The sequence below is a fragment of the Natrix helvetica genome (assembly GCF_964273705.1).
Source record: "Natrix helvetica genome assembly, chromosome: 1".
In the NCBI taxonomy this organism is placed as follows: Eukaryota; Metazoa; Chordata; class Lepidosauria; order Squamata; family Natricidae; genus Natrix; species Natrix helvetica.
This window is the reverse complement of record NC_138548.1, coordinates 272,738,998-272,756,010: the sequence shown is the minus strand read 5'-3', so window position 1 is coordinate 272,756,010 and position 17,013 is coordinate 272,738,998.

The following is a 17,013-nucleotide window of genomic DNA, read 5'->3' as shown; positions in this document are numbered from 1 at the left end:
TTATCAAAGCACTGATTTGTACTGGATTTGGATTTGAACTGAGAAAGGTGATATAATATTTCCAGCTATGCTTGGGCTCAAGGGCAGAGAGGGGAGTAACTATAGTCTAATAATTCCCTGTCATTGACTAGACTAGAACCTCCATCTGGCAGTTTGCCAGTTTTGGGTGTTTGCTGCTCATTTTAGTAACTATAATAGTGTAAAGTTCCTGTACAAGTGCCTCTTCCTCCTTGTAATACATTTTTATTACTTTATAACAGAATAAGAAAAATGAAACTATATATATATATATATATATATATATATATATATATATATATATATATATATATATATATATATATATATATATATATATATATATATATATATATATATATATATACATACATACATACATACATACATACATACATACATACATACATACAGTGGGGCAAAAAAGTATTTAGTCAACCACAATTGTGCAAGTTCTCCCACTTAAAAAGATGAGAGAGGCCTGTAATTGGCATCATAGGTAGACCTCAACTATGAGAGACAAAATGTAAAAAAAAAACCAAACAATCATATTGGCTGATTTGGAAAGAATTTATTTGCAAATTATGGTGGAAAATAAGTATTTGGTCACCTACAAACAAGCAAGATTTCTGGCTCTCACAGACCTGTACCTTCTTCTTTAAGAGGCTCCTCTGTCCTGCACTCATTACCTGTATCAACGGCAACTGTTTGAAATTGTTATCAGTATAAAAGACACCTGTCCACAACCTCAAACAGTCACACTCCAAACTCCACTATGGTGAAGACCAAAGAGCTGTCGAAGGACACCAGAAACAAAATTGTAGACCTGCACCAGGCTGGGAAGACTGAATCTGCAATAGGCAAGCAGCTTGGTGTGAACAAATCAACTGTGGGAGCAGTAATTAGAAAATGGAACACATAAAAGACCACTGATAATTTCCCTTGATCTGGGGCTCCATGCAAGATCTCACCCCGTGGGGTCAAAATGATCATAAGAATGGTGAGCAAAAATCCCAGGACCACACGGGGGGACCTAGTAAATGACCTGCAAAAAGCTGGGACCAACGTAACAAAGGCTACCATCAGTAACACACTACGCCGCCAGGGACTCAGATCCTGCAGTGCCAGACGTGTCCTCCTGCTTAAGCCAGTACATGTCCGGGCCCATCTGAAGTTTGCTAGAGAGCATTTGGATGATCCAGAAGAGGATTGGGAGAATGTCATATGGTCAGATGAAACCAAAATACAACTGTTTGGTAGAAACACAACTCGTCGTGTTTGGAGGAGAGAGAATGCTGAGTTGCATCCAAAGAACACCATACCTACTGTGAAGCATGGGGGTGGCAACATCATGCTTTGGGGCTGTTTCTCTGCAAAGGGACCAGGACGACTGATCCATGTACAGGACAGAATGAATGGGGCCGTGTATCGTGAGATTTTGGGTGCAAACCTCCTTCCATCAGCAAGGGCATTGAAAATGAAACGTGACTGGGTCTTTCAACATGACAATGGTCCCAAACATACCATCCGGGCAATGAAGGAGTGGCTTCGTAAGAAGCATTTCAAGGTCCTGGAGAGGCCTAGCCAGTCTCCAGATCTCAACCCCATAGAAAACCTTTGGAGGGAGTTGAAAGTCCGTGTTGCCCAGTGACAGCCCCAAAACACCACTGCTCTAAAGGAGATCTGCATGGAAGAATGGGCCAACATACCAGCAACAGTATGTGCCAACCTTGTGAAGACTTACAGGAAACATTTGACCTCCGTCATTGCCAACAAAGGATATATAACACAGTATTGAGAGGAACTTTTGATATTGACCAAATACTTATTTTCCACCATAATTTGCAAATAATCAGCCAATGTGATTGTTTTTTTTTTTTTTACATTTTGTCTCTCATAGTTGACGTCTACCTACGATGCCAATTACAGGCCTCTCTCATCTTTTTAAGTGGGAGAACTTGCACAATTGGTGGCTGACTAAATACTTTTTTGCCCCACTGTATGTATGTATGTATGTATGTATGTATGTATGTATGTATGTATGTATGTATGTATGTATGTATATTACAGAAAGACGGCAGCTCCGTCCCCATTTTAAGCCCACAGCTTGAAGATGGCAGGTGTGATCCTGCCGAAACGTTGCAAAGACAATCTCAACCTTACACGGAAAAAGACCCGAATACAACAAAACCAGCATATATATATATATATATATATATATATATATATATATATATATATATATATATATATATATATATATATATATATATATATATATATATATATATATATATATATATATATATATATATATATATATATATATATATATATATATATATATACATACATACACACACACACACACACACACACACACACACACACACACACGATTAAAATATCTAAGTATAACAAGTGCTTAAAATACATGAAATCTTCCTCCCTCCCTTTTCTTTCTTTCTTTCTTTCTTTCTTTCTTTCTTTCTTTCTTTCTTTCTTTCTTTCTTTCTTTCTTTCTTTCTTTCTTTCTTTCTTCTTTCTCTCTCTCTCTTTCTCTCTTTTCTTTCTCTTTTTTACATTTCCAAACTGTCCATCTCCCTCAAAGATACAGTATCAAAATTTAAAATGCTATATAAAAATAAATTGAAATATTTAGAAACTATAAAAGTGCAACATTAAAATTAGTTGATAAAGACAAAAGTGGAGGGGGGGGGCAGCTCTCATGGCACCAACTGTGTGCTCCTTTGGGTTCACCATGCAAAGGCACAGAGTCATGTTTTAAGCCCTTGGGGAGTTAAATGGGAGGGGTTACCTCATCTCCTGGGGAAGAATATTCCATTGGGTGGGAGCAGAGAAGTATTTCTTTCTAGACCCTGCCAGTCAGAATTCTTTTATGATGGGGTTTGCAACACACTTTCCATATCTGATTGGGTGTACAATATAACAGTAAGGAACTTTTTAAAAAAGATATGGAATATGATATGTTGTTACAACATTACCACAATAAATGGTTACAAATCTATATATCTATCTAATACAAGCTTTATTCAAGTAGGAGTGTCACTTTCTCTGAGTGATTTTTCACATGGAACTTGAAGATCCTAGATTACTTGTGCTGGTGGACTTCAGTGGTTACCCAGACAAGTGTGGCTCAGTATTTCACCTCTGCTATGGATAATCAGACTTCTGTCTTAACTGCCCACGCATAAGTGCTCCATTTGATACAACTGTATGTTTGCCTGGAATGGGAATCTGCTTATAATAAACCCTGCTGTTCTGATCATTTTTAGACTGGCGGCTATTATAAAATTCTATGGAATGGAAGGCCAGGTAAAATGGTCTGATCTGCCCCCGAATTCATTTCTTTTGTTTTAAAATGTCCAATTTATTTATTAGCAGTAGTATCATAAATTAGCAGAGAGATAGAAGTGGAAGAATTATCAGGATGAATTAGTTTATTATGGTAAACATACATTTTCTCATGCTTTTTTTTTTTTTTTTTTGCAATAAAGGTAGCAAAATGGACTTCCTTCTCTACTCCCCTCTTCCCCAGTGCATCTCCTTGGAAGACTTTTACGTTCTGTTCAGCATCTCCTCATCATGATGTTGGGGTAGGCAAGCTGGAACCACTGAACGTTCCGAGGAATTTTCTTCATTTTTTTTGCAGACAAGGTTGATTGTCAAAGATTCACCTTGATTTGGGAGAGGAAACAGTTTGTTCTGTACATACGAATTCTTTTTAGCTTCTGCACCAGGCATGTAGAGAGATGAGGCTACTATATTTTGCTTAATTCTTCTAACCTTTCTTCTTCTCCTGGATTACCGGATGGCTTTAATTTTTAATCAACCATGGTTGTAAGCTGCAAAGAAGGGGATTGTTTTGAAGTGGTTCCAGTCCTTCCTGTTTGGGTGTATCAAAAGGTGGTGTTAAGGAATGTGCAATACCTAGGTACTTGAACTGTGGTATCCCCAATGTTATTTAACATTGAAACTACTATGAAACTACTGGGATAATCACCTGGAGTTTTGGAATGAGGTGCTGTGAATACCATCATTGACACTTAGCTCTATTAATCTAATTCCAAGGAAGCAATCAACATATTTAAATTTTGCTTACACAGGGGTTGGTTGTGCAATTAATTTTCATGAGACACAGTTACTAGTGTAAAGAGCAACATAGAATCAGAGATGAAGCTAAAGCCCATGTTAGATGGATTTGCACTCTCTGAGATACAACAGGCTCATAGTGTGTCAGTATGAACTGCAGCTATAACTAGATTTGCTGATGTCAACTCTGGTGAGGAGGGGTTTGGGACATTTAGGCATGGACCGCACCTCCTTTGCCCCCAGCCACCTGCCTTAGCCCATTTACAGCCAGCTTTTCTTCTCCCCTGTGTTCCCCCTATGCTCCTGCAATTGCAGATGTGGCACCGGCCTTACCATTTGCCTTCATTCCCTCCCTCACACTCCCCACAATGCCAGAAGCTGTGGTCCTCCTCCCCTCATTTGTTGGACCTGACTGAGTTGTGAGCCGAGCTCTCTTTGTGAAGCCTTCTTGAGGCTCCCCTCCCTCCCTTCCTGGTCCCCTCAACACATACATGCCTTTCTCCCCCCCCAGTGTCCCCGGCAGCTTCTTCTCCCACCACCACTCCCTCTCCCTCTGATATCCTGGTGACCCCAAAACTTGCTGAGCAGCTGCAGTACTTTCTAAAAAAAATCTTGCCCCCCCAACAGCCGCTGTGATTACCCATCATCAATCACATGCTGCCCCTGCAGTATCATTGCTTCTGCCTGCCATCTGATTGGCTGGGAGCTATCCCATGAAGCCAAAGGATGGGGTCAAATGGTGTGTGGGCAAATGGGCAGGGACAAATTTAATTTAATTTAATTTATTAAACTACTAGACCGCCCCCTCTCCCCGAAGGGACTCGGGGCGGTGTACAGGTACAAATTTAAAAACCATACACTCGATGATATACATAACTAAAATTGAATTAAATATCCCCTGTACAAATTTATAAGAATTAAAAACTTAAACCTTAAAACCAAACCATAAAATTTAAAAATACAAACTGAGGAGGGAAAGCTAGAATTAGGCCAGGCCGGCTAGATGAAACAGGTGGGTTTTGAGTTTCAGATGGAAGGAGCGGAGGTCCGTAGTCGTTCTAATGTCAGGGGGAAGGTCATTCCAGAGGATTGGGCCCATCACAGAGAAGGCCCTTCCCCTGGGCGTCGCCCGCTGGCACAGCCTAGTGGACGGCACCCGGAGGAGTCCCTCTCTGTGTGAGCGAATCGGCCGAAGGGATGTATGGGGCAGGATACGATCCCGCAAATAGCTAGGTCCTATGCCATGGAGCGCTTTGAAGATGATAATCAACACCTTGAAACGCACCCGAAAAGCCACAGGCAGCCAGTGTAGCTCGCGCAGGAGAGGTGTTACGTGGGAGTATCTAAAGACTCCCAAAACTACCCGCGCGGCCGCATTCTGAACCAACTGCAGCCTTCGGGTGCATCTCAAGGGGAGCCCCATGTAGAGAGCGTTGCAGTAGTCTAGCCGGGACGTCACAAGCGCATGAGTGACTGTGCGAAGGGCACTCCGGTTCAATAGGGGACGCAATTGGCGCACCAGGCGAACCTGGTGAAATGCCCCCCTGGCCACGGCTGTCACATGGTCATCCATTGACAGCCGGGTATCTAGAAGGACGCCCAAATTGCGTACCTGATCCACGGGGGCCAGATGTTCGCCCCCAATGGCCAGTGATGGAGTAAGCTGGTTGAACCGGGGCGCCGATAGCCACAGCCACTCAGTCTTGGATGGGTTGAGCTTGAGTCAGTTACTTCCCATCCAGATCCGTACGGCTTCCAGACACTGGGACATCACTTCGATGGCATCGTTGGGTGAAGAGAGTGAGGAGCAGAGGACCAGGGGCCCATTGGCCATGGAGAATGGCCAGGGGAGGACCAGTGGAGAAGAAAGCTGGTTGTAAATGAGCTGAGGCGGGTGGCTGGGGGCGAAGGAAGTGCAGCCAACGATCCGTGCCTAAATGTCCCATTCCGGGTGAGGAGTACATGCTTACACATGTAAACTAAAACACTAGTTGCAATATTGAGTCATTCAGACTTAATTATACATCTTGTAGTTACATCTCATCTTGACTCCTGCCCTGGCTTCTAGAGACCATCCTCTAAAAGTTTCAGGAAATTAAAGTTGATACAAAATGCAGTAGACAGGCTGCTAATTGTTGCAAGGTACAAGGCTTATATGATTCTTGGACTGAAAGACCTGCACTACTTACCAGTTGCATATGGAAGATAATTTCAGATGCTGATATTGACTTTTAAAGTAGTAAATGGCTTGGCTAGCTGAGTCTTGACTAGCTAAGAATCCATGAGTCCCATTTCATATCTGCCCACTTAGTTGCATCATCAAAACAAGCCCTCTGAACATGTTTCTACTGCCAGAAGCTTGTCTGCCCAATTCACTGGTGATAGATTTTTATGGTATGGCCCAGGGGTGGGCTTCAAAATTTTTAGCAAGGGGTTCTCTGTCCGGGGTGGCCATGGTGGGCATGGCCTAGTTGGCCTCCTGCACCTCAGTGGGGTGGGGGCGGGGGCTTTTTGCCCTCCCCAAGCTCCAGAAGCTTTCCTTGAGCCTCGGAGAGGGCAAAAACAGCCTCCTCAGGTTCTGGAGGCCCTCTGGAGCCTAGAAACGGGCCTGTTTCCAGCCTTCCTGAACTTCTGGTAGGCCCGTTTTTCATTCCCCGAGCCTCTGTCTGCGCCCTGCACTTACCTCCATCCAAAACGGGCCACATGGGGACTCCTGGGAGAGGTGGGAAGGGGCGGGTGAAGCCAGCCAGGAGTGGGATTTTGGGGTTCTCTGAACTGCATAGAATCTTAGCTAGAAGTTCTCCCAAACCCCTGCAAACCCCCAGCAGGCCACCCCTTATGCTCTTCTCATTAAAGTGCAGTTGGCTTCACTCTCCTAGTATTTAGGAAAATTATAAAAACTCTTCTTTTTTTGCCAGTTATTTGATTTTAATGATACAGCACTTGCCTCAATTTTGCTTGATTTTAATAGTAAGGTGGAAGTTCATTTGGCAAGCTTGTGGGTTGATTTCCAAATGTTTCATTTGTATTAGGAATAATTTCATAATATGTATTTTTAATTGCTATAAACTCCACTGTTTACACAGAAAGGGCTATCAACAAATGAATGTTTTTTTAAAAAAATTGTGGTTTGCTTGCAGTTAATATAATTATCCTGTAAGTGGCACTATAAGACTTTTTTTGTAGCAGCTTCAACAATTCTGAGGCTAGAGAAATATTGAATTGTGCTTTACATTTCCCCCCAAGGAACTTGTATTATTGGGATAATACTTTTGTAATTCTTTAGCTCCTTTCTCCTTTCTGTTTGGAGTCATTGCAAATGTGAACAACGATGGTCCATCAAAATAGTAACTCATCCATACACATCGACACATACATACATACTTATACACATACATTCGCTTTTACGTTTCAGTTTCTATGACAAGATTGAGATTGTCTTGGCAATGTTTCGGCGAGGTCTCACTCGCCATCTTCAGGCTGGTGTTTTCGACTTCGTGTTTGTGTGAGTAAAGCGTGGTCGGAGATATGTCTATGTCTATTTCTATTTCTATGTCTATGTCTATGTTTATGTCTATGTGTGTGTGTGTGTGTGTGTGTGTGTGTGTGTATGTGATAGATAGATAGATGGATAGATAGATAGATAGATAGATAGATAGATATAGATAGATAGATAGATAGATAGATAGATAGATAGATAGATAGAATTGTCCTAAAAATGCGAGTTCCAGGTGTAGTTATAAAAGAAACAGACATTGCGATCTCCGGAACTTTAAAATATTCTGCTCACTTATCTTTGTTAGCCACTGCTAACATCGTCAGAGTGCAAAAGCCATTAAAGAGATACCTGCCTTTATAAAATGTTAATCAATTGGGCCATTGCGTGCGTGATAGGCCCATCTACCCGCCTCCTACCTGTAATTAGCTCTGTTGTTTTTATATCAGGCATGTTAATCGATGCTCCTATTCCTTCCTCCCCTATCGGACACAGCTTGGATTGCTCATCCCCAGGAAACACACACACACACACTCTCTCCCAAGAGAGATGGATGGTTAAGAAATGTGAAATATAAATAAATACGGCAAATGACATATATCATATCAGAAGAAAGATGAAAGAAGAAAGATTTGAAGATGATCAATCATTGTAACCTGAGCAGGTTCTAATTAAAACACAAGAAGCTTTTTTCCCTCCTATTATTGGTTCAAGTAACTAAATTTTGGCTATGCTGCCTGAAAACAAATGTCACTGATCAGACCAAATTTGGTACAATCCTTTCCACTTGTCTGATCCACAAAGCCCTTTAGTAGTTTAAGATCAGATGATTACCTTCATTTCTGGTCACAAGTTGCTTGTAAACATTTTGAGCCTGGGAAACATTTTGGAAAGATTTCACAATGCAACTCTTAGGTTATTTACATTGCATTCAGATTCACCGAACATAAAATTATAGCTTCAGTGACACAGATGGAGGAAAATATGAAAAGAGTCAGCTAAGATAAATTCATATTATTTACACGACTAAGAAATGAGCAATCTTGAGTGCTTTCTCCTGGCTGAGCATCTTTCAAGTTAATATTAAGGATATGCTGATATAACCCCAAGGGTTGCTTGCTCATTATCACTCCAGGAGGGAATTTCAAAATACCAAGATATACATGGAAATTAATATGGAATTAGTTTACCAGCTTAAAAGATATTGCAAAAGTGCTACAAGGAACAGGAAATTGAGTGAAGTTTTAAAGAAAGCTTCTGGAAAAATCAATTTATATTCACAGCAAAATCAAGAAGGAAAGGTTAGAGTTATACTCAAAACACATTTCCAAATAACTGATTGGCTTTGTGAACTATAAAGTAGTCAATTTCATCATAGGCAAGACCTGTTCTCCTCAGCATATTCACATAGCTGCTGAAGAAGGATTAGAAATGCAATGCGATACAAGTAGTTCTCATTTAGTGACCAGAAATTTTGTATTAAGCAAAGTTGTTCTTAAGTGAAATGGCAAATGTGCTTAAAGTCTTACTTCAGTTCACCTTTGCTTCACAGATCTGCAAAGGTAACAAATGTGAAGAATGGCTGTAAAGTTACTTTTTCATCACCATGAAAAACTTCATGAACAGCAAATGTTCACTAAATGAGGCAGTCACTAAACAAGGAGTACTTGCAATTACTTTTTACTTTTTAGGACCTCAATAAGCTTTAAAACAGAAGCATTAATCTTAACATGTTCTTACAATATTGTTATAATGGGGAAGAGGGATTTATTATTTTGTCTTTACTTGCATTCTGTCTCAAAAACTGCTATTTACCCTGTTGATCTGAGGACAATAAAACACCTCTAGTACTACTTGTTCTTTTTATCCAGAAACTCAGATACACAGGAAGAAGTAAAGGTAATCTTCCACTTACAACCATTCATTTAATGACTGTTCAAAATTACAATGGCACTTTAAGTCAAGGATGATTGTTGTAAGATGGTGCCAAAGGACTATAGCTCCCATGCACTTCTATGATAATTTTTCAATGTTTGGTCAGTTAATATAATACTAGTAATAATAGTAAGACTATTGCAATTAAGAGATTCAGCATGCAATACAATAGAATATAAATGTTCCACAACGTATTATCTGAGGCAATATGGGAAATATATAGTGTGTATTCTAACATATTTCTCCTTTTTGTATCTAGGTAGGTAGGAAGGTAGATAGATAGGTAGATAGAAATGATGTATTCAATAGAAGACGTTCCATAAGTTTGATATTCTATAATGTAAATATTTTACTTCAGCATACATACATGTTACTACAATGAACAAAACGATGACCTCATTTGTAATGGCAGCAAACCCCAAAATTGCCAGAATTACAATATGTCCACAGTAATATTATTATGCAAATGATGCTATTAGTAGCTGTATCCTAAACTAGATGTGAAGCTAACTGAAGGTCCTACAAATACTTTGACAATTTGTTTTCAAATATTTTTTGAGAAAAACATTTCCATTTGGAAGGTTTTGAAGATATTAATCTAATTGGTCTTCCATTCTTATTTGCAGTTTAATCTTAATTTTATGTACCCAATGTTGTTCTTATTCTTTCAGGAAATAAACAACTCATTACAATATAAGATCCCTTATGTCTGGAACTTAATCCCCATTGGGAGAAGTCCAGTTGCAAACATGCTGCTTCTTTTCTAACTTTGAATAATTTAACTGTATTTGTCCTTAATTTTGTTTAAAGTAGTTTAAACTTGATATTACTATTCCCTAATTCCACTTGTGAGCTTCTGCATGCATTAATGTCTTTTATTGCATTATGCTTGTCTGATATTCCTCTACCCATAAAGATAATGCTCCCCATACAGGAACAGGAAAGAGAGGGAGGAGGGGAAAGAGAGAGAGAGACAGAGAAAGAGAACAGGAGGGAGGGAGAGAGAGAAAACAATTAAATTTATGTTGGATTATTTTCAACATTTTGAAAGCTCAGAATTATAGCTCCACACAGAACCAGGATCAACCCTTAATATTAAACATTCAAATGCAAAAAGAAGCAGACCAATACATCAAGGGCTGGTGGCTGAGGAATTTCAAATCAGAAACTATTATAAGATTGCAGTAATAGGTACATCTGTTTTGTTTGGAGGCTAAACTTGAAGTGTGCTTGCCTGAGTGCCTTCAAATCACTCCTGGTCATTGCCTGGACTAGTCTTTGCAATTTTCTTGGCAAGATTTTGGAAGTGGCTTGCCTTTGCCTCCTTCCTAGGGGTGAGAAAGAGTCTATGGACTAAGGTCTCTCAGCCAGCTTTGTGCTAAAGGCAGGATTAGAATTTATAATGGTTACATTATAACTTGATATTACTGTTGTCTGTCTCCACTTGAGAGCTTCTGCTGTACATTTACTAATCTACCATCATAAAGCTAACTAATCACAAAGCGGTAAGTTTAGAATCCTGTTCAGATCTCCTATCTGAAAAGCATTCTCTCTTTTCTGAGGGGAAGAATTTAAAAAAAGCAACTTCCCTATCATTCCATGCAAAAACACTGGTCGCTCAGAAAAAAATGATGCTCAACAAGAACTATAAGATAATCTATGTATATACAAAAGCAGTTCTCAATAGCAATGAGGCAATATTTGCCACTTTACTTGAAGCAACCGTTTTCTGTTCACCAACATTTCTTGACTATTTGCTCACCCGCTGTAAGACACCTGTAAGCTGACCTTTTGAAGACTGTAAAGTCTTTTGTCTGTCTGTCTGTGAAGTCTATAAAATGCAAACTGTTGAATCATGACAACAATACCCAACAGGGAGGTGAAGCAATGAATGAGCATACAAGAGGTTCTTTGCTTGGTCAAGGTCTTTCTCTCCAAGGGATTTTTCTGGAGATGGTAACCAGACAGATGCTCCTTTACATTTTATACCTTAGTTGCTAGCCACATTTTTCCTAACAGTAGTACTGACCTTATTTTGACAGTCCAGAGTATACAAAAGTTAAGGTTCGTTTGTGGCATTCTGTTGCCAATCTCTGCATAGCCAAAGGGGAAACTCTGGAAAAGTGAGGTACGCAGCTATACAGAAATTTTTTTGCGTGTACTGTATGTATGCATTTCTTTAGATGCCAGGCTTATCATTATTCTGAACGTGTGCGTGTTTTTTTAAAAAAGAATTTTATTGGTTTTTAAACATTTATGGGGAGAGGTAAAAAGGTACATAGAAAATTTTGGCAGCTCCCGTGCTAGTGGTAGAAATCCCTCCAAATCTCACAATTTTTACAATGTTAAAAACAACGTATAAAAGATAAGCAAAAACAGAATCTTGTTCTACATTATATCAACCATGTGTTCAATCATCTCTTTTTTTGTCACTTTCTAGTATATCAACAATTACAATAATATTTCAAATACATTTATTTTTGTGACCTGAGCCTTTTCGATATTGCTCCCTCCCCCCTGTTCCCAGATGGAGCCACAGCCCCTCCCTCCTTCATATCTTGTACATTACTACCTTTTTCACTACCTCCCATATTTTCGTCCTCTAGGAGAGAACTGTGTTTTTTAATGAAGGCTTCTGCCTCCCCCACTGTATTAATTCTAATTCTGTTTCCCTCCCAAAAAATCAACATTCCCTCTGGCAATAACCATCTAAACCAAACTCCTTTATTATATAATTTCTTTGATAAGGGGGAGTACTTCCTCCTTTTTTCTCTTATTTTTTTCGGAATTTGCTTAAGAATGGTAATTTCTTTGTCTTTATATTTTAGTGGTCCCTCCCTTTGGGCCCCTAGCACCTCATCCCTCGTGGTCCTCCTAAGAAATTTAACATGTACCTCCCTTGGAACATTATGTGTTCTAGCATATGCTGAATTAATCCTGTAAACCAGATCCATATCCCACCACAACTGTTCTTTGTCTCTCTCTTAATATATTCTGCTAAAATTATACTCATAATATCCTTAAGGTCTTCATTTTCTGTCTCTGGTAGGTTCTGGAATCTGAGAAAAAAGGACATTCTTTCAAGTTCTATCTTTGCCATAAAATTTTCCAATTCTAAATTCCCCTTCTGGACTGCCTTAACGTCCTCCCCCAACCCAGCCACCCCTCCTCCAACACACTAATTCTTTGTTTGTTTTCTGTTGTATGGTGTTGTACACCTCTGAGTTCTTCTTTGAGGTCTGTCACCTCTTTTTTCAACTCATTTTGACCCCTCATAATTTCCTGAAACATTTGGGTAACAGATAAGTCTTTTGAGCTCTCTCCAGTCCCTTCTTGTTGTGACAATGAAGTAATTTTCATCTGATGCATAATTGGGCTGAAGGTGGCAGAAGTGGGAGCTGAAAATGATTTGCCCGTTGGTGGTTTTTTGGGCCCCATTATCTGAGTTCAGAGATGGTATAAATCTTTTACAAAAGAAATACCATCAGTGGGAGTGCGCAGCTGTGCCGATCCAAGGAGGCAGGCAAATCCAAAAGTGAAAAGTTAGTTCTCCATCACAGTTCCAAGGCATGGAGGCACACCAGAAAGGTGAAAATCAAATAATCAAAATCCAGGAAGACCACATAACAGGAGAGATCCAGGGGTCTTTCAGAGGAGGTAATAATACAATGCCAGAGATTTTTTCAAAGGTAGTTTCAAAAGGCAGACTTCATTTCTAAGTACAAAAACAAAGACGGAGGGGAGCCACCTTGGCTCCTCCTTTCACAGGGAGAAGAATAAAGATTTCCATAAAGTTTTTTTTCCTTTAAGAAAACAGCTCAGCAATCACCTCTTGCAGTTGTGATATAAATCTTTCTCACATAGTTAATACAGGTGACAAGTCAGCCTTTATTCTCTCTCCATTCCGATATAGAGAGAGATAATTCAAATGCCGCTTTATCCGAGGGAGGTAAAGAGAAAGACCCCCCCTCTAATCTTCCAGCTTCAAATATATTGAACACAAACTTACAATAGTCTGCTGTTTATCCGTTAATGATAATTAAGGAGATTAGGACAGATCTCTCGCCACCCGCATTCCAGCCTCTCCTCCTTAATTAACTCCTTCCTCCTGGAGCCCATTCAGTGAAAGGGCAGACAGTCAAATGCTGTTCCATGCCTCCCCTCTGCTCCTCGGCTCCTGGGGCGAGGCTGGAAACACCCCCGCCAGCTGCCGCCGAATCCGGGGGGGTTCCAGCAAGCCGCCCTGGGGCAGGTGGTCCGTCCGAGACCCCCTATGCTCCTAAAAGGAGCCCACCAGAGAGACGAACAGCGGACAACAACGTCTGTCGCCTTCAGTGACTGGAAATGATCTCCATTCTGAACGTGTGTTGAAGAAGGAGGTCTGTGACCCTTTCCCCACCCACTGCACATATTGTAATATCTAATATATTTTGAGGCATTTCAATTTATGCACGCAAAACCACAAATCCACACAATTCAATAGGACAGAACTTTAATCAATGAAACGTTTTGTTTCTGAAGCAATGCATATTTATAATCCATATAATCAACAGGAGATGAATAATGCCTCAGAATAGTTTAATTCTTATGAATTATCCTGGTTCCCTTGCTGTTTTTTTCAATTTTCTTTTTGCTAATTAATCTGCTTGAACCAGCATGATATTCTTTAAAGGAACTTGACCTTTTATTGAATAATTCATGTTGATGCATGCACTCTGCAATGAAAGTTTGTTAGCAATCCCCTTGGCAGGAGAAAAATGAAGTCAAAGCCTTTCGGTAATTTGTTTGCAAGAATATTAGTATAATCACTTATTGGCATTAATTATTTCTACCACAGAGAATACATATTAAACAAATGGTCAATGTAAATTAGAAGTCGTGGGCCTCTTTGGGTTCCCCAATGAACTGAACTGAAATGAGATGCCACAGATTGGGAAAGATAAAGATAGGAAATGATAGGCAAGATCGAATGTGTGTGTGTGTGTGTGTGTGTGTGTGTGTGTGTGTGTGTATGTCTTGTTGTATTCGTGTCTTTTCCCATGTAAGATTGAGATTGTCTTGGCAACTCGCCATCTTCAGGCTGGGTTTTGGGCTTAAAGCGTGGTCGGAGCTGCTGTCTTTCTATAAATCTTGGTGGTGTGTGTGTGTGTGGAGTGCTGGCTTTGTTTCAGTAAGTGGAATGATTGGTTGTGTGGTTGTACCATGATTGGTAGATTGGTGCTGATTGGTGCTGGCTGTGTCCGTTGCCAGCACCAATCTACCAATCATGATACAACCACACAACCAATCATTCCACTTACTGAAACAAAGCCAGCACTCCACACACATCCCCACCAAGATTTATAGAAAGACGGCAGCTCCAACCACGCTTTAAGCCCAAAACCCAGCCTGAAGATGGCGAGTGAGACCTCGCCGAAATTTTGCCAAGACAATCTCAATCTTACATGGGAAAATACCCGAATACAAGACCAGCATACCTACACCCGTGAAAATCTACGAAAACACACACGTATGTATGTATGTATGTATGTGTATGTATGTATGTATGTATGTGTATGTATGTATGTATGTGTATATATATGTGTGTGTATATATATATATATATATGTATATGTATGTCTATGTGTATGTGTATGTGTATGTGTATGTGTATATGTATATGTATATGTAGGTATGTGTGTGTGCGTGTATATACATATATACATGTACACACATACACACACACACACACACATACACACACACACACAAACACAAATACATATGCCAAAAGTGCACATATAGATTAGTGTTACCTGGCTTCATCTTCCTTTCATGTTCCTTTTTTATTACATTCATCCCTCCGTCTTAAAATCTAAAAATAGAGGTGAAGATACTTTCAAACTGAGCTTGACTCCTGATGGTTACATGAATGTATCCATGTGATGGCAACAATATGGAAGTAGCTTGTCATTGACCTCTACTCAGATATATATTTGTCTTCCCAGTCTAGTTCAGAGCAAAAAGGTTTCTGGTGGCATCCCATCAAACTATTAATCAGGTCTGACTGACTTAGTCAGGAAGATCAGGGAGCATCGGCTGGATGCTGCTATATGAGCCTTGAACTGGATAATTGAATTGTCCTTTTGAAGCCAAATGGATTCCCAGGCTGAATGTTCAGGCAGAGCAATTTTCTGCATGAAGAAGATGCAAGTACATTTCAGTAAATTAAAACAGAAATGGTAAAAACACATGTTTTGACTTGGGTGTACTGTTTTTTTAACCCAATTTGTTTATTGCTATAATATATTTATAAACTTTAAAAAATGAAAAAAAAATACAACACAATATAAAACAGTATAACAAAATGCAAGAAATCTAAGAAAATATAAAAAAGAAAACCAAAGGGTCCCCCCCACAAAGGTTTATATTGCAATAGATATGTAAATGTTGCTTCCATTATAGTGAACAAATTAAATTGTACTATTTACCAATGCACCATAGATTTTTAGCATATGGTGTTATTACCTCTCTTTCTGTCTGTTCTCACAGTTGCATTTCTGGGCAGCAAACATAAGATTAAAACAAAACAAAAAAACCAATCGACTCACATTGCTGTATATGTAATACTAATAAACAGAAATGGTGGAGAAATGGGCAAGGAAGATCAAGAGTTGGTCAGCACTAGGTGAAAATAAACTTAGGTGCAATCTGAAAACATCTGAAGCTCCATTTTAACACTACTGACATTGACAATATCACCATCAGTCAATTTGAAAAGACAGCTTTAGTTCACACAACTTACATCCTGCAAAAATACCTTTAATACCATCAAACAATAAGATCTGCTTATCCCAGATTCTTGGGAAGGACCCAACAGGTGAATAAAAATGCCAAAACAGTCTAAACATCTGGTGACTGTGCTATAAACCATAATAATAACACTAATAACCCAATATAGAGTATTAGTAGCATTATGATGATTTAAGAAATGATGCAGCCAGAGGTTTGGTCAGGAAGAAGAATGTTTTAATTTGATGATGCTTTCTCCCTTCCTTTATTTACAAAACAAGTTTTGATTTTTTTAAAAATCAATATGTTAGTGGTTATATGTTTGAAAATCTAGTAATGAAATTTTCTTGTTCAGCAACGATGCTATCCTGAAAGGCTTTATGTAAGCACTTGTTTTGATTATTCATAATTTTGTGTATTTTCTGGTAGGTTTGGTTTTGATCTTTGTTAAAATAGCTCAGTCAAAATAAATTAAGCATTGCTTTTTTCCTCTGGTGTCTTCTTGTACAGCAGAAGCATACACATTTCCTCAGTCAAAATCAGCCATAGTTTGGCCTTCTAGATCTTAATGAGATGGCAGTGAGAAAGTTTTACTCTGTACCTACTCCACATACAACCATTTCTCATTTAGCCTCTATAATTTCCAAAGAAGCTTGAACAAACAGAGAGAAGAACAAGCT